At 43.1% G+C, this 18836-nt stretch overlaps 1 long non-coding RNA gene across 1 annotated transcript; it reads left to right on the top strand.

Moving 5' to 3' along the window:
* The first annotated feature begins 8673 nt into the window (after window positions 1-8673).
* LOC123482701 lies at window positions 8674-11932 on the top strand. Its single transcript, XR_006657833.1, has 2 exons — window positions 8674-9005; window positions 9750-11932. It is a non-coding gene; the product is annotated as an uncharacterized LOC123482701 (long non-coding RNA).
* The last annotated feature ends 6904 nt before the right edge of the window (window positions 11933-18836 follow it).

Here is an 18836-nt window from a genome sequence, read left to right as displayed (position 1 = left end):
TTGTAGCTAAATTTTTTATTTGGCCCTCCGTCCATTTGACTTTGACACCCCTGTTCTAGATCATAATGAATAGCATTAGCCTTCTAGATCATAATGAATAGCATTAGCCTTCTAGATCATAATGAATAGCATTAGCCTTCTAGATCATAATGAATAGCATTAGCCTTCTAGATCATAATGAATAGCATTAGCCTTCTAGATCAGCACTCCTACCCTGAGATGCTTTAGGAATACGGGCCCTGAGGACTAGAACTCCCAAGATCATTAACTGTCAGTCGCTAGGATTAGGTGACCTGAGCAATGAGAAGGAAAATCTCTGGCCCCTACATGTACCGGTAGCCTATAACTAGGTCTGAGTATGATCGTGACCAGGCCACATGGGCGGGAAAAACTCCAGGCCCTACCTATTTACGTACAGGTAACTGCCAAAATAAGGAAACACTTGAGTAAATGAGGGATACAAAGTATATTGAAAGCAGGTGCTTCCAGACAGGTGTGGTTCCTGAGTTAATTAAGCAATTAACATCCCATCATGCTTAGGATCATGTATAAAGTGTGTGTGTGTGTGTGTGTGTGTGTGTGTGTGTGTGTGTGTGTGTGTGTGTGTGTGTGTGTGTGTGTGTGTGTGTGTGTGTGTGTGGTGTCTCCAGGTCTCAACCCAATTGAACACTTATGGGAGATTCTGGAGCGTAGCCTGAGACAGCATTTTCCACCACCATCAACAAAACAACAAATGTTGGAATTTTTCGTGGAAGAATGGTGTCGCATCCCTCCAATAGAGTTCCAGACACTTGTAGAATCTATGCCAAGGTGCATTGAAGCTGTTCTGGGACGTGGTGGCCCAACACCTTATTAATACACTATGTTGGTGTTTCCTTTATTTTGGCAGTTACACATGTAAAATTTGAACAGTTACTGTATGTTTTACAGTAAACATCCTCCAGAGGTTGTGCTCATTTTTCCACTTTGTTGTTTTTGCGGCCTGGTTTCTGCCAGTTCTAGATAGTCTTCTCTCAATTCTTCTGCAGGTTCCAGGGTTTCTTTTCATGAAAACAACTGCCAAGTGAATGAAGCATGGGGAAACAAAGTGTCCAGAGTAATGCACAATTTGAAGTATATGAAAACATCCTGTATGGATTCCTGGTGTGTTATCTGTATCCTTCCTGTTCATTGCATATGACGTCAGATAACACAATAGCTCTTTTGTATCAAATGTTTGTACTTTTCAGATGGGGATCTGGGTTTTTGTCTTTTAAATGTCAAATTGATAAAAACGTAATGGAGGAAATTGAGGATTGGGACTGTTTTGGGGTTGTGTGTGTGTGTGTGTATGTTTACAGTCGTGTTCATATCATACTGTAGTTGCTGTGCCACAGATTCAATACTCAACTTCGACTGTATTAGGATGCTAGTTGGGGGTAGGCAGGCTGGGAGAGCTTGGGGCCTGGAGGGCTGTGTTGTCAGGTCTGGAGAGATGTTGAAAAGTGGCCCATTTCCCTAGGCCTAGATCTGTCCTCCTCCTGAAATACCTGTGGATTTATGGACCTGTTCAGGATACATTTACCTTCCTGAGAGTGGGGGTCCACCCCACCCACCACATCTAACTGCATTACAAATCAACCTTTCTCTCCTCCATAATCACTTCAACGATCTCTACAGGGAGTGCAGCAAGGTATGACGTAAAACAGATTTACAGAAGGATGTGTCCAATATAAATTCTGGAAAATGACTTGCATGTACAGTAATGGGATTTCTACTTCTAGTAAGTATAAGACACAGACCGTAGTAGGCCACAGTTTCCTTCTCTGTCAGAAATGTTCCCTCTGTTTTGGATCCGGATCAAACCAGTCTAACTACTTCCATCCACCTAGAATGTATTAGCTGTTAAGTTGCAAACAAAAGCCCCCAGTTTCAGAGAGCACACTAACATTACATAGTGTTTGAGTTCCTCCGGCTGTTTGTTAATCATAAACTTTTGACGGTGCAGCGAGCCAGTTTCCCGGAATCAGCTGTCGTTCCCAATTGCCTGGTTGTAGTGGGAAGAGGGAGAAGAGGGAATGTGGGGAGTTTCCTGTCAATGAAACGGCCCCATCGGTGAGCCCTGAGGCTGAGACAGACCCTGCCTTGGAGACAGAGCGTGCCAATACACATAGATACACACACATGCTAACACACACACACACACACACACACATAGACACGCACGCAGGCTTGCTCTTTTGCCTTGGTGCTGGCTCTAACCAAACACACATACCCGCCCTGGCCCTAACCGCTCTCTGAAAGCACGGTCCAGAGCGTGTTCCGAGGGAGCAGTGTTCCTTTCCAAGCCCAGTCCCGTGTCTCCGGCCTGGGTTTCGATGGTTTCCACATGTGGGGAGGAGACACGGCTCGCTGGAGCCCCAACATCGTCCAGGGATTCAACCAATGTCAAGGGAAGTGACACGCCAGGCCAGGGGTGACATTTAATAATAGCAGGTTAATGTTTTGGATGGAAGAGGTAAATCCACGGTAAAGCTCTTCTACTATTGGACTGGTACCAGTTTGAGAAATGGAGCTGGAGTTACAGGAGATTTGGTTCCAATTAGCATTAGCATGACATTAGCAGAGGTTGGGACCTCTGCCAGAGTAGACAGACAGTACACTGTTCAAATGTTTCTCTTTGGGACAGTGCCATCCAAATGTTCAAACTACACTAGTCCAACCCTGTTTCCATTGCTCTTGCTCATGGTTATTAGAAAAATACATGTACGGAGAAACACCCTTTCTATGACTGACTGTTGCATATTTTCTCACGGTTACTGAATATGACAGCAACTCAACTCAACAAGTGAGTCAAGAACATGAATGAAAAACAGTTTGATTCCATTGGTCCTAACTGAGATGTGTAGAGTGCAGTCGTCTCAAGAGGAGCCATGACGTGAACTCCCCCCTCCCCCTTTTCTCTCTCTCTCTCTCTCTCTCTCACTCACACACACACACACACACACACACACACACACCAACCCACAAGATCCCCCACGACACACAGACACTGTGCCCTCCCCACACAAGCCTCCTCTCTGTGGGCCAGAGTTTAATTGCAGACACATAACACGCTCTGGAGCCTCTCCTGGATCCGACCGAGAACGGACCAATTAACAAGCAGGCTGCATCAGAGCCAAGTGTCCAGCACTAATCAGAGACAAGGAGGAGGGGGAGGGTCAGGAAAGACTGTCATTGGTGTGTTTGTGTGTGTCATTCACCACTTTCCCAGGATGCAACTTAATCCTGCAGAGCCAGAGAGAAACCGTTAGACAGGAAAGAGTTTTAATACCCCACCAGAACCAGAGTGCTCTGGCTTCAAGATTATTTTAATGAATGCCATATAGTTTTCATCTGTCTTAATCATACAGACAAAACTGATGATTTATATGATATTTAATGTTGTTTTGTTTTTCAACAAACAGGTCTTAAGTCATGCAAACAATGTTGATTGGGATTTAAAGATATGCTTTATTTGGTGTTGTTTTTCGCTCAAGCAATCAGTATGATGGAATGATTTTAGGGCCGTTTTGACTTAGCTGGACACCAAGTTCAGTTCATGTAGGATTTTAGGATGTTATGAGTAGAGCTTTGGTCTAATGATGAGGTTGATCGAGATATGGAGTTTGTGAGCCTTATTGGGGTTGACGTGCTTGGTTTGTGAGAGAGCGAGAGAGAGAGAGAGAGAGAGAGAGAGAGAGAGGTTAAGTGGATCACCATGGGACTGGGAACTTCTCATTCTCTTTTCCAGTGGAGGAACAGAGAGAGGGAGATTCTCTTACAGCCATAAGTGCCTCTCTCTGCTCTCCCTGGCAGTGTCTCTCTCTCATGTGGCTTCCTGTCACAGGAGAGAGACACTGCAGGCTTCGGTTGCACGGATCTGTTGTTCTGACTGGGGAAGGAAGAGGGGATGAGGGGAAGGAGTGTGGGGCTCCAGGGGGTGAGTGGGGTTGGTTTGGGGGAGCTCTGTAGAGGTTTTGTGGGGAGTCATCAGAGGATGGGGGGCTCATGTTGACAGTTCCTCTCCGGGAGATAGTGAAGGCCTGGTTCCAATAAGAGAGATGGTGATAGGAGCCTTGGTTCCCATCATGCTTCCACCACCACAACTCCCATAACTCCCTAAAGCCTGCAGCCCCAAAACCCCAGTCAAGACCTGTCATTAAGTCAATTTGAGGAAGGGGATTTGGGATTTGCCCCATGGTAAACAGACAATTGTACACAGACATACAGTACATAAACGCAGACAGAGGACAGACAGACAGACTGCTAATGTCATGCTAATGCTAATTGGAACAAAATCTCTTGTAACTCCAGCTCCGTTTCTCAAACTGGTACCAGTCCAATACTAGAAGAGCTTTACCGTGGATTTACCGCTTCCATCCAAAACATTAACCTGCTATAATAATAGCTGGAACGGAACAAATGGAATGGCATCAAATGTATGAAAACCATGTGTTTGATATATTTGATACCATTCCACTGACACTCCAGCCATTACCATGAGCCCGTCCTCCCCAATTAAGGTGCCACCAACCTCCTGTGACACACACACACACACACACACCACACACACACACCCTCTCTCCTCCCCCATACACTCTCTCGGCCCCTCCTTTTTTATTATATCACACACAGCATGACAACCTTGTCTGGCACAGATATGAGCAGACAGTCATTGCCACACTACTCCACTGCACTCCTGATAAACAGAGCTCTGCTTTCAACTTTGAGTCATATCATAAGTCTTTAACAGCACCCCCTTATGTAATACACAATCACAGAGTTTGTAGTACTGGGAAAAAGTACTTTACAAGGGGTTAACGGGTGCAAATACACACAGATGAATACAACTAAAATGAGTCAATAGCCTTTCCAGTTTTATTCCAATCAAGGGTCAATGTGATTTCATGAAAAGAGAAAAGAGAGGTATTGACATAGTTTGCTCCCATTACAACCAATAAAACAAAATAGTAAATTGTTCTTCAGCCACTGGGGAAAGTGCACCAATTGCTTGTGAAAAGACAGAATTGCAGTGTATGTTTGACATTATACAGGTGGGCTCTCATAACGATGATATAATCAGGGCAGAATCCGTGCAGCCTCTGTGAAATCACGTAAAGTGGGCCCCTATGGGTGACATCTCCCAAACCTCCAAGACCCCTGATGAGTTTAGCAGAGTAAACCCCCTCACCTCTGAAGTCCTACCTCCCCCTCTCCTCTTCCTCCCCTCCTCCCGTCCTCCTTACATGTTTCAGCTCCAGTCCTCCTGTCCAAAGTCCCCAAACTGTACGAAGTAGATATCCAACTCTACAACTGGTCTGCTTACTCCGACAGAATGGAACAGAAGTTTGGACTCAAACAAAATAGATGTGTGCCATGCCAAACACAATGTCATTGAAAAGTGTCCACACTAGGGCCAAAGCAAATAGACAATCACTCTCAGTGTTATGGTTCTCAGAGATACAGTACATAACATTTAAAGTACACAGTATCAACACTCCAGGTATCAACAGGAGCCCTATGGTCCTATGAACCCTGGTCAAAAGTAGTGCACTATATAGGAAATAGGGTGCCATTTCAGACTTAACCACACTATCTGGTTGAGAGGGGAAACAGATTGTGTAATTTGTGTTGCTAGATTAAGTCTAATGCCTAGTGTTCTTGGACACCCATTACTCTTCAACATGGTGTCTGATTCTCCACCATCCTCCTCCTCCCATCTCCTCCATGTTATGTAAGCTTTAGAGGAGAGGAGGGTGGCGAGGAGAGGAGGAGGGTGGAGCGGTATGATGAACTCTCATGGGGTTATCCAATCATGGCTCCAGCAGAGAACAGACCATCAGCCATGACATGGTCAGAGACAAAGTCCAGAAGGGTTATGTAACATGTGAGGTGGGTTGATGGGATACTCCCTTAATTACATTTTAGTCATTTAACAGACGCATTCAGTTGTGCAACTGACTAGGTATCTCCTTTCCCTCTCCCTTCCCTTATCCAGAGCGACGTACAGTTTGTGTATTCATTTTAAGGTAGTTAAGTAAGAAAACCCCATATCACAGTCATAGGAAGTTAAACCTGGAGGTTTCACACTCCAGCCAAACCCCATTAGTTCACTTTCACCACTTGGATAACCCTCATGGTGCTGTGCTTTTGTTACGGACGTCAGTGTGCTGCTAATAGTATTTATTCCTCCATGTCCCCATACCAGGATCGAACGAGTGATCTTCTGCTTGCAAACACACGTGACTGCACTCCTTGACAATGTACCAACCTTTGAGCTATCAAAAAATATCTAATTGGATATCTCCATAGACAACATTTCAAGCTAGCTGTGGAGTGAGTTTAGGATATCGCACTTAACTCCGTTCCACTTTACATCCAGCACATTTGGTTCCTTGGAAGTTATGGGAACGTATGTTTTTGGTTTCACATTGGTTGTGGGAATGAAGTCATGTTTCCTGACTTGTAAAACTGATATTTTTGTTAAACGCTCTGAGAACAGAAGTGAACATTTTGCCTGTTCTGGGAATGCTTCTTCTTTTAGGTTACAGGGAGGTTCTGAGAACGTTTTACTCTGGTTCCTTTAAAGTTTTCCTGGGAGGTTTTGTTAACGCTCTGAGAAAGAAGATTCTAGGCTATTTGGAGGTTTTTTACTGAATTTTTCAATCAGACTTTTAATATCACTGCTAGCTTTTTTGGGGTTAACTTTTGTTTAACTCCAAGCACAGATAGGGCACATGGAAATTAATTTCCTTAGGCATTAATCATGCAAACACATTTTTTTATTTATTGTGACACGGCATCATTGAGATTCAAACCTATCATCTTCTGTTCTCTATCTATGGAATTAGCTCCACCAGGATGGAGCTAGCATGTCATGTTTTTTACGCATACAAAGGTGTTCATTTTAATCTCTTCAAACAGACCCCATTTCAAAGGAAGCAAGCACTTATTAAGATCACACTTAACAAGATAGATTATAGAGTTTTGTTGATGGTGAGAACGGAATGTACAGTATATGTTTTTAAATAACATTCTTAGATCGTTCTCTGAACGTTACTAAAGTTTTCTTGTGGTTTTTATGGAAAGTTTTCTTAACATTCTCAGAACAATTTGAGAACATCTTTAAATAAAACCATGAGTAAGCCTGTAGGAAACATCATGTTGAAGTAATTCCCACAAAAGAACGTTGTTTCCTAACGTTCTCTGAACTATTTAAGAACATTACCAATGTCACACCAGTTGGAGAACGTTGCTAGAACATTACCAAAATTGAAATTAAATGTAACCTTGTTTGAACTTTTAGGAAACGTTCTGTTAAAGTAATGAAATACCAAGAATATAACGTTTTTTGTCAAGTTCCTAAAATATGCTGAGAATGTTCCAAAGCAACTATCCTGCACCATAACCAGAAAGTTCTGGGAAGGTCGTATGCAAAATAACCATAGGCTCTCACCGCACTATGGTTCTCAGAACGTTATGTGCTAGCTGGGCAATCTGTGTATGTGAGTGGGTGTGTGAGTTTTTGTGTGATTAATTGTATTGATAGTATGGTGTATATACAGTCTTCTTTTCAAGAGTTGATTATGTCCCAACTTTATTTCAACCACACCCCTAACAGTCACACTCATATGCTGACAGACGCACACGCACACACACACACGCACGCGCGCGCACACACACACACACACACACACACACACACACACACACACACAGGGCCTGGAAAGAGTATTGTTTCCCTTTTTGGCCACAAGCCAACATTTCACACAGGTAAAAGTTGACTAAATCATGATGGAAGCCATCCAGCCTCCACTTTTATTTTATTTTCTTTATTCTTTCTTTTCATTCCATTTCACTGCAGTCTGTGGTGATGAATAGAGTGAGTCAGGGTCGGGTGGAGAGGTGGGAGGGGGGAGTAGGCTTACAAAACAAAAAAGAGGTCATATTTTTGCGGTTGTGAATGCAGAGAATAAATAAGAAGTGAGGGGGTAAATAAATAGAAGAGGGAGAAGAGGGGAACGGAGGAGGGGAAGAGAGAAGGGAAGCACTGCGGGGTATAGGGGCGTAGTTGCGGTATAGGGGCGTAGTTGCGGTATAGGGGCGTAGTTGCGGTATAGGAGCCTCTCCTCCTGCCGATTGTAACAGGGTGGATGGGTGACATGTGAGTACTGTGGCTGCAGGGCCATTGTGAGGGCTCCTGACTGATGTTCTTCCTCACCGTCAGGCACACACACGCACGCACACACATGCACACACACACACTGTTCATGTTCACATTCCCAGCCTCTGGCTGTACTCTACCCTCTCACACTACATGAACAGATTACCACCGGGGCTCATGACGCATAGATTGAGTTGTTCAATGACTGCCTAAAGGCATCTCTATCTCACACATGCATAAGCTGTAAATTATCCAAGGTGCTGTTATAGAGATAGAAGTTACAGTAAATCCTGATCAGGTGAGAAATGTGAATAAGTTCAACTAATCTAGTCTAATAATGTCCCAGGTAATGCAGTAAATAGGACTACACAAAAACAAATATATTTATCAACAGAGTGTTACGTGTGTGTGAGGATCAGTCAATATTAGCATGAAATTCTCTTTCTCTCGCTTTCTCTGTGTCTGTCCAAGTTAAGTGCTGACCCATGCATTCAGGGGCCGGCTGCAGGGGTCAAAGGTAATTCATGTGATGGTGGGGGCGGGGAGTGCCCCTGTGACAACAATCTTGGACCCCCTTGTGGCCACCCTAAATGCGGAGACTGAAATAATTATCACAGAATGATTTTTTTTTTTACATCCGTTATTAGACGGTGGCAAAGCAGAACACTAAAGTAACCCAACACAATTTCTAGTGGGACTCCTTTAGGCGGAACACAACATTATCGTACCACATGGATCTGCAAGTTTTCTTCTATTCAGAAGTTGAAAGAAATTCGGTGTTAATAATATCGTTCAAGCAAGAAGAAGGAAATAAAGAGAGGTGAGCAAAATGTTTAATATGTTGTATTTGTAACATAGTTAACTATTAAATGCATTACAGAAGTGTAACGTTAGATCAGCTAATGTTAATCTGGCCGTTTGTTACTTTCTTTGTGAATTAATGAATTGGCTTGAATCCTGGGCTATGTATTCGTTTGCATTGTTTTTTGTTTAGTTTTGTAGCTAATTCTAACAGTCAGGCATCGAAAATGTATGGCAATATGAAAAAGGATATCATATTTGATAAAAAACGCATGCTACTGAGTGCTTTTACTTAAACCACACTCAGTAAACGCATTGTAACGTTAAAATGTTAGACATGAAAGCTAGCTACCTAGCAAGTCAGTTATTGCAGAGAGAGAGCAGGAAGACTTGTCAATTGGAGAGACTGAGAGTGAAGGCATAGTGGAGCAGGAAAGTGAGACAGATAGAGAGACTGAGGCGGAGGGGAACATAGAGGCTGAAAGTGAGACACCAACAGAGGAGCCATGTGGGTCCACATGCAGTGGACCATCAGGTTTGTGATGTTGAATAAATCTGTGGTTACTTGTAAAGCAGTGCAATTAGTCAGTTTATATGGTGTATAGAAATGTGTCGGTTTATGATTGAAATTAATGATCTCATTTAACATGCTATTGGGCTTGTGATATATATATATGGATATCAGAAGTTGTCTGATGGCTATGGTATGTGTCTAAATTACCCAAATAGATACTTTTAATTATTGTTTTTTTTTCTTCGACAGCTATCATTAAATCCCGAGAGGACCCACCAGTGCAGCCAGTGATGAACATGTACCCAAGAACTCTGATGGGGGACAGGAGGAGGAGCTTCAAGGCGGCTTGGTTCCACATCCACACCTGGCTTGAATATTCAAAAAAATCAGACTCTGTTTTGTTACGCCTGCAGGCATTTTAGCCCTCCCAAAGTGTCAGAGACTGTATTTGATTCAAAATGGGGTTTTAACAACTGGAAGAAGGCAACTTACAAAGAGGGGGGATTTGTAATTCATGCAAGGTCTGAGCGGCACAAACAAGCAATGACTACATGGAGAGACTATCAGAAAGCTGTAAAAAGTAATGCAACACTGGTAAATGCCCTAAACAAGGAACACAACAAACAGGTTCAAGAAAATCGGGACTAGATTAAAACAATAGGAGAAGTACTACTACTTACAGCCACACAAAACATTGCACAAAGAGGACACGATCAGTCTGCAGAGTCTGATAATAAAGGGAACTTCGTGGCAATCCTAGAAACAATAGCTAAGCATGACACAACTGTGAAAAAAAGGTTGACTTCCATTCATAATGCGAAATAAACAAGCAAAGGGATTCAGAATGAGGTTCTGAGTTGTTTGGCAGACATGGTTCGAACAAAAATTATAGAAGAAGTGAAAGACAGTGAGGACTTTAGCATAATGGCAGACGAAACAAAAGATGTAAAAAAAAAAAAGGAGCAGATATCTCTAGTACTCAGGTACTATTTCAGTGGAGCTGTCCATGAGAGCTTTCTCCACTTTGAATCGGCTGATCGACTAGATGCAGCAGGGCTTACTGACAAAATCATACACACATTAGAAAGTAATGGTCTTGAATACAGAAACAACCTAGTAGGCCAAGCATATGACGGTGCTTCAGTTATGAGTGGCAAGCATTCAGGCTTCCAGGCACGCATTGAAGAACAAGCAAAGCATGCCTTTTACATCCACTGCAGTGCACACTGTCTAAACTTAGTTTTAGTGGATACAGTCAAAGCTGTCCCTGAGGTAGGACAGTTCTCCTTACTAGAAAGACTGTATGTCTTCACATCTGGGTCATATGTGCATAAAAAATGGCTTAGCACTTAGAGAGCTTCAGAGACTAAGTGACACTCGCTGGACATGTCGATTATATGGCTCTACATACTATTATGGATAGATTGCCGGCCATTAAGTGAGTCCTGCAAGACATAGTCCAAGAACACAACGGTGACAGATCTGTTGAGGCACGAGGTCTGCTTGCACAGATAGATTTACAATTCATTGTGTGCCTTGTTACACTCCATAACGTTTTTGGAGAAGCAACATTTCTATCAGATATGCGACAGTCTTCATCACTTGACCTGTCAAAGGCTGTTGATTTAGTTGAAGCCTTAGTTCAAACTTTGAATGACTACAGGGATGAGTAATTTTTTGATGACTTTTGGAATGAAGTGTTGAACACAGCTGAGCAATGTGATACTGCAAAACAGCCCCCTGCAAAACGACCAAAAAAGCCAAGCTCTCAATTTAATGGAGACTGTGTACTCAGTATAGTAGGTCAGAGGTCAGATTCAGAAATAAAGACAGTTTTCGTACAACCTTTTTCTACCCTGTCTTAGATCAGATGCTCAATGAGCTTAACAGACGGATCTCTAGCAAAAACTGACATAATGAATGGCATCCAAACTCTAAACCCCAAAAGTGATGCTTTTCTCAAAGAGAAGTACCTGTTTCCATTTGCTAGAATGTATAAATAAAATATTGAGGACTTGGGGCATGAACTACATCAGTTCAGAATAATTTTACAAAGGTAAATACAGATTGGCATGCAGAGACCCTCCAGTGTAGTAGAGCTAGCATTATTCATTGAGCCTCATAAAGAAGTTTTCTTTGAGCTCTTTAAACTGTGCAAAATAGCTGTTAGTACCGCTTCTTGTGAACAGAGTTTTTCTGCACTAAAGCTGGTGAAAACGTATCTTAGGTCCACAATGACAGATGAGAGATTAAGCAATTTAGGTGTATGAAGTATTGAGTCAATGAGGGAAAAGGCCTTGAATCTAGATGAATTTGCTGATCTTTTTGCAAGAAACCACAAAAACCGTAGAATACAGTTGATGTAACTGATACTGAATATGTAATAAAAATGTAATGTAAATGCAAATAATAAATTGTTGAATGATTATAAACATGGTCTTTTGCCTATTAATGCCTGCAATGCAGTGAAGAAAACGATATGACAACAATAATGTCTAATGTAACTGGCCCCTCTAACAGTACAACTGGCCCCCCTCCAGTTGAAATGGTCTAGAACCGCCAGTGGCAGTACAGTCAAAACTGTGATTTTCCTGTGTTTTATATATACAGTGGGGAAAAAAAGTATTTAGTCAGCCACCAATTGTGCAAGTTCTCCCACTTAAAAAGATGAGAGAGGCCTGTAATTTTCATCATAGGTACACGTCAACTATGACAGACAAAATGAGAAAAAAAAATCCAGAAAATCACATTGTAGGATTTTTAATGAATTTATTTGCAAATTATGGTGGAAAATAAGTATTTGGTCAATAACAAATGTTTCTCAATACTTTGTTATAAACCCTTTGACACAGGTCAAACGTTTTCTGTAAGTCTTCACAAGGTTTTCACACACTGTTGCTGGTATTTTGGCCCATTCCTCCATGCAGATCTCCTCTAGAGCAGTGATGTTTTGGGGCTGTCGCTGGGCAACACAGACTTTCAACTCCCTCCAAAGATTTTCTATGGGGTTGAGATCTGGAGACTGGCTAGGCCACTCCAGGACCTTGAAATACTTCATACGAAGCCACTCCTTCATTGCCCGGGCGGTGTGTTTGGGATCATTGTCATGCTAAAAGACCCAGCCACGTTTCATCTTCAATGCCCTTGCTGATGGAAGGAGGTTTTCACTCAAAATCTCACGATACATGGCCCCATTCATTCTTTCCTTTACACGGATCAGTCGTCCTGGTCCCTTTGCAGAAAAACAGCCCCAAAGCATGATGTTTACACCCCAATGCTTCACTGTAGGTATGGTGTTCTTTGGATGCAACTCAGCATTCTTTGTCCTCCAAACACGATGAGTTGAGTTTTTACCAAAAAGTTCTATTTTGGTTTCATCTGACCATATGACATTCTCCCAATCCTCTTCTGGATCATCCAAATGCACTCTAGCAAACTTCAGACGGGCCTGGACATGTACTGGCTTAAGCAGGGGGACACGTCTGGCACTGCAGGATTTGAGTCCCTGGCGGCGTAGTGTGTTACTGATGGTAGGCTTTGTTACTTTGGTCCCAGCTCTCTGCAGGTCATTCACTAGGTCCCCCGTGTGGTTCTGGGATTTTGCTCACCGTTCTTGTGATCATTTTGACCCCACGGGGTGAGATCTTGCGTGGAGCCCCAGATCGAGGGAGATTATCAGTGGTCTTGTATGTCTTCCATTTTCTAATAATTGCTTCCACAGTTGATTTCTTCAAACCAAGCTGCTTACCTATTGCAGATTCAGTCTTCCCAGCCTGGTGCAGGTCTACAATTTTGTTTCTGGTGTCCTTTGACAGCTCTTTGGTCTTGGCCATAGTGCCGTTTGGAGTGTGACTGTTTGAGGTTGTGGACAGGTGTCTTTTATACTGATAACAAGTTCAAACAGGTGCCATTAATACAGGTAACAGAGGAGCCTCTTAAAGAAGAAGTTACAGGTCTGTGAGAGCCAGAAATCTTGCTTGTTTGTAGGTGACCAAATACTTATTTTCCATCATAATTTGCTAATAAATTCATAAAAAATCCTACAATGTGATTTTCTGGATTTTTTTTCTCAATTTGTCTGTAATAGTTGACGTGTACCTATGATGAAAATTACAGGCCTCTCTCATCTTTTAAGGTGGGAGAACTTGCACAATTGGTGGCTGACTAAATACTTTTTTTCCCCACTGTAGTTCCACGCTGAGGTTGGAGTAATACTATGATAATTATGATAATGCCCTTTTAGGTTAAAAGCTGTTTGAAATGATGCCTGAAATGTCATCCTGTTTTGGTGGGAGGGAGTTTTGGCCTGCCGGTAAATTAGTTAATAGAAAAATAAGAGAGTTCCAAACCTCTCTGCCAATAACAGCTAGTTTTCAGTTTTCCCCTCCCCACTCAGACCACTCCCAGACAGTCCTAGCAAAATTCTTCATTGATGAATTTCTCTTTCCTAGGAAGCTATTTTTTTATTATTTTTGCCCATTTTAATTGAAAACAATCACAAGGTCCTTAACTGTTACCCAGAAGTGATTTGATATTGAGATAAAAACGGCTGCATTGGACCTTTAATGCATGTGTTGGGTCAGTGTAAAGCAGTGTTCTAGGAAATGCCCATTCTTATCCAGAGCTGGTTAAAACCGATGAAAAACAAAATGGAAAGGCAGAAAAAATAAATGTATGCTCTTAAGTGATCCGTGATCACCCTGGGCACTTGACCAGCCAGCGGTCACATAGTGTTCAACCTCTGTGACCGTGACCAGGCAAGGGTTTAGGCCAAGCCCCACTCCAGAGAGTGACCGCTGCGTTGAGCAACCTTGGCTGAACCGCTTGCGGTTGGAGTGGAATTCTCCTCTCCTGTGGTCATCACACACTCCCACTGCAGAGCACCCTGGGTAATAGCAGGCCCATTCTCTTTCTCTCTCCCTCTCAGACCTGGGGAGACAGAGGGGAGGGAGGGAGAGACAGAGGGAGACTGGGAGGTCTGGTCTCCTCGTGGTCAGTGGCTGGACCTATCTGTGTCTTGGCAGCCGTCACGTCTTTAGCAAAGCCAACATGTTTGTTTTAGGATATCATCAGGTTTCTTATTTACGGGAACCCAGCCTGTGGTCCGATAGCGTTCCCAAGTCCCTACCCCCTCACTGATGCCTTGTGAAGAGCTATTTTCATTGTCATTGAATCCTTAGGATTGTACAGACTTGAGAAACTAGAGATGCCATAATTGTATGCAACACTGTAGGATAACTCTGATCTGTTTATTCGTATATCTATTTTAGTGTAGGGAGATAGCAGAGGGGGGCATGCAATGGATGGATAGACATACAGACTACCCAAATAAGCTCTTATGTAAGAAAGTTCTGCTTTCAGATTGCCAGAAAACAAAATGCTGTTTTCTCTCGCCTAGAGTCAAATCCATTTTCATACACCAGTAAAGCTCAACATAGTCCTATATACAGCATTGTCATGTAAAGAGATTGAAGCCTACTAATACTGAAACTGGAAGCATATTTGTGTAAAAGTATGTAAATACCAGTCATTTTGGCCAGGAAAAGCCCTAGTTTTCCATTCAGAGAGCAGGTTTGTGGGCTTTTCTCTTCCCTACTTATCATAGCACAGCTTAACTACATAACCACATGTAATTATTTCAATGGAACAACATGCCTCTTGTCCACGCACACACACACACTGTTTGATCCAGTCCGCATGAACTACGACTTCTGAGGAGGGTGAACCAGGGCATCTTGGGTTAAATAATAGTCTAGCTTAGGGACAGATTGTGTTCCCACTCAGTTGTCCCCAGTAACACTGACAGGTAAACCAACACCCTCCATTTAAAACCTCAAACCTGGTCACCTAAGACCTCTCTTTCACAATATGTGTGTTTGCATAAATGCAAGAGGAGAGGAGAGAGGGACAGAGTGTCTGAGGCCACAGTGTGTGTGTGTGTGTAGGTAGGACTCCCATTTGTATTTTTGTATTTATTAAGGATCCCCATTATTAAGGATCCCCATTAGCTGCTGCCAAGGCATCAGCTACTCATCCTGTGGTCCAGCAACATTAAGGCAGTTATATACAATTTAAAATATTACTTGACATGACATTTCGTAACACTTTACCCAATACATTTAGTGTGTTCCCTAAGGCCACTACTCCCCAATCACATATTTACAATACAACATCCATGTGTACGTGTGTGTAGAGTACGTCTTATCATGTGTATGTGTGTCTGTGCCTGTGGGTGTGTGTGTGTGTCTCTTCACAGTCCCCGTTGTTCCCTAATGTGTATTTTTATCCGTTTTTTAAAATCTGATTCTACTGCTTGCATCAGTTACCTGATGTGGAATAGAGTTCCATGTAGACATGGCTCTATGTAGTACTGTGCGCCTCCCATAGTCTGTTCTTGTCTTGGGGATTGTGAAGAGACCTCTGTTTAAACAGACACCTCGGTGCATTCAGCATGTCAAAACTTCTTACAAAAACAAGTAGTGATGAAATCAATCTCTCCTCCACTTTGAGCCATGAGAGATTTACATGCATAATATTCATGTTAGCTCTCTGTGTACATTTAAGGGCCAGCTGTGCTGCCCTGTTCTGGACCAATTGTAATTTTCCGATGTCCCTGACCAGTAGTCCAGGTGCGACAAAACTAGAGCCTGTAGGACCTGCCTTGTTGATAGTGTTGTTAAAAAGGCAGAGCAGCACTTTATTATGGACATACTTCTCCCCATCTTAGCTACTGTTGTATCAACATATTTTGACCAATGCAGTTTACAATCCAGGGTTACTCCAAGTAGTTTAGTCACCTCAACTTGCACAATTTCCACATTATTTAATACAAGATTTAGTTGAGGTTTAGTGAATGATTTGTCCCAAATACAATGCTTATAGTGTTTGAAATATTTAGGACTAACTTATTCCTTGCCACCCATTCTGAAACTAACTGCAACTCTTTAAGTGTTGCAGTGATTTCATTCGCTGTAGTAACTGACATGTATAGTGTTGAGTCATCTGCATACACACAGGCTTAATCTGAGCCAGTGGCATGTCATTAGTAAAGATTGAAAAAACTAAGGGGCCTCCCGAGTGGCGCAGCGGTCTAAGGCACTGCAGCGGTCTAAGTGCTAGAAGCGTCACTACAGACCCGGGTTCGATCCCGGGCTGTATCACAACCGGCCGTGATCGGGAGTCCCATAGGGCGGCGCATAATTGGCCCAGCGTCGTCCGGGTTAGGGGATGGTTTGGCCGGGGGGGGTTTACTTGGCTCATCGCACTCTTGTGGCAGGCCGGGCACCTGTAGGCTGACCTTGGTCAACAGGTGAACTGTGTTTTCTCCAACACATTGGTGTGGCTGGTTAAGCGGGCAGGTGTTAAGAAGCGCGGTTTGGCGGGTTATGTTTCGGAGGACGCATGACTTGAACTTTGCCTCCAGAGCCCGTTGAAGCGATGAGACAAGATCAAAATTGGTAAAAATAAAAATACAGAACCAGTTCTCAACCAGCTTCATGAGGTAGTCACCTGGAATGCATTTCAATTAACAGGTGTGCCTTCTTAAAAGTTAATTTGTGGAATTTCTTTAGTTCTTGATGTGTTTGAGCCAATCAGTTGTGTTGTGACAAGGTAGGAGGGGTATTCAGAAGGTAGCCCTATTTGTTAAAAGACCAAGTCCATATTATGGCAGGAACAGCTCAAATAAGCAAAGAGAAACGACAGTCCATCATTATTTTAAGACATGAAGGTCAGTCAATCCGGAAAATTTCAAGAACTTTCTTCAAGTGCAGTCACAAAAACCATCAAGTGCTATGATGAAACTGGCTTTCATCAGGACCACCACAGGAATGGAATACCCAGAGTTACCTCTGCTGCAGAGGATAAGTACATTAGAGTTACCAGCCTCAGAAATCACAGCCCAAATAAATGCTTCACAGAGTTCAAGTAACAGACACATCTCAACATCAACTGTTCATAGGGGACTGTGTGAATCAGGCCTTCATGGTCGAATTGCTGCAAAGAAACCACTACTAGCCTATTCCCCCTCAGGAGACTGAAAAGATTTGGCATGGGTCCTCAGATCCTCAAAAAATTCTACAGCTGCACCATCGAGAGCATCCTGACTGGTTGCATCATCGCCTGGTATGGCAACTGCTTGGCCTCCGACCGCAAGGCACTACAGAGGGTAGTGCGTACGGCCCAGTACATCACTGGGGCCAAGCTTCCTGCCATCCAGGACCTCTATACCAGGCGGTGTCAGAGGAAGGCCCTCAAAATTGTCAAAGACTCCAGCCACCCTAGTCATAGACTGTACTCTCTGCTACCGCACGGCAAGCGGTACCGGAGTGCCAAGTCTAGGTCCAAAAGACTTCTCAACAGCTTCTACCCCCAAGCCATAAGACTCCTGAACAGCTAATCATGGCTACCCGGACTATTTGCACTGCCCCCCACCCCATCCTTTTACGCTGCTGCTACTCTGTTAATTATTTATGCATAGTCACTTTAACTCTACCCACATGTACATATTACTTCAACTACCTCAACTAGCCGGTGCCCCGCACATTGACTCTGCACCGGTACCCCCTGTATATATAGCCTCCCTACTGTTCTTTTATTTTACTTCTGCTCTTTTTTTCTCAACACTTTTTTTGTTGTTGTTTTATTTTTACTTTTTTTGTTAAAAAGAAATGCACTGTTGGTTAAGGGCTGTAAGTAAGCATTTCACTGTAATGTCTGCACCTGTTGTATTCGGCGCATGTGGCCAATACAATTTGATTTGATTTGATTTCATAAAGGACACCAATAATAAGAAGAGACCTGCTTGGGCCAAGAAACGCGAGCAATGTACATTAGACCGGTGGAAATTCGTCCTTTGGTCTGGAGTCCAAATTGGAGATTTTTGGTTCCCACCGCCATGTCTTTGTGAGATGCAGTGTGGGTGAACGGATGATCTCTGCATGTGTTTTTCCCACCGTAAAGCATGGAGGAGGAGGTGTTATGGAGTGGGGGTGCTTTGCTGGTGATACTGTCTGTGATTTATTTAGAATTCAAGGCACACTTAACCAGCATGGCTACCACAGCATTCTACAGCGATACGCCATCCCATCTGGTTTTGGCTTAGTGGGATCATTTGTTTTTCAACAGGACAATGACCCAACACACCTCCAGGCTGTGTAAGGGCTATTTTACCAAGAAGGAGAGTGATGGAGTGCTGCATCAGATGATCTGGCCTCCACAATCCCCTGACCTCAACCCAATTCAGATGGTTTTGGTTGAGACCGACCACAGAGTGAAGGAAAAGCAGCCAACAAGTGCTCAACATATGTGGGAACTCCTTCAAGACTGTTGGAAAAG

The sequence above is a fragment of the Coregonus clupeaformis genome, chromosome 36 (genome assembly GCF_020615455.1).
Source record: "Coregonus clupeaformis isolate EN_2021a chromosome 36, ASM2061545v1, whole genome shotgun sequence".
NCBI lineage: Eukaryota > Metazoa > Chordata > Actinopteri > Salmoniformes > Salmonidae > Coregonus > Coregonus clupeaformis.
Note: the sequence above shows the minus strand (reverse complement) of the source record. Positions and strands in the feature narration are given on the sequence as shown.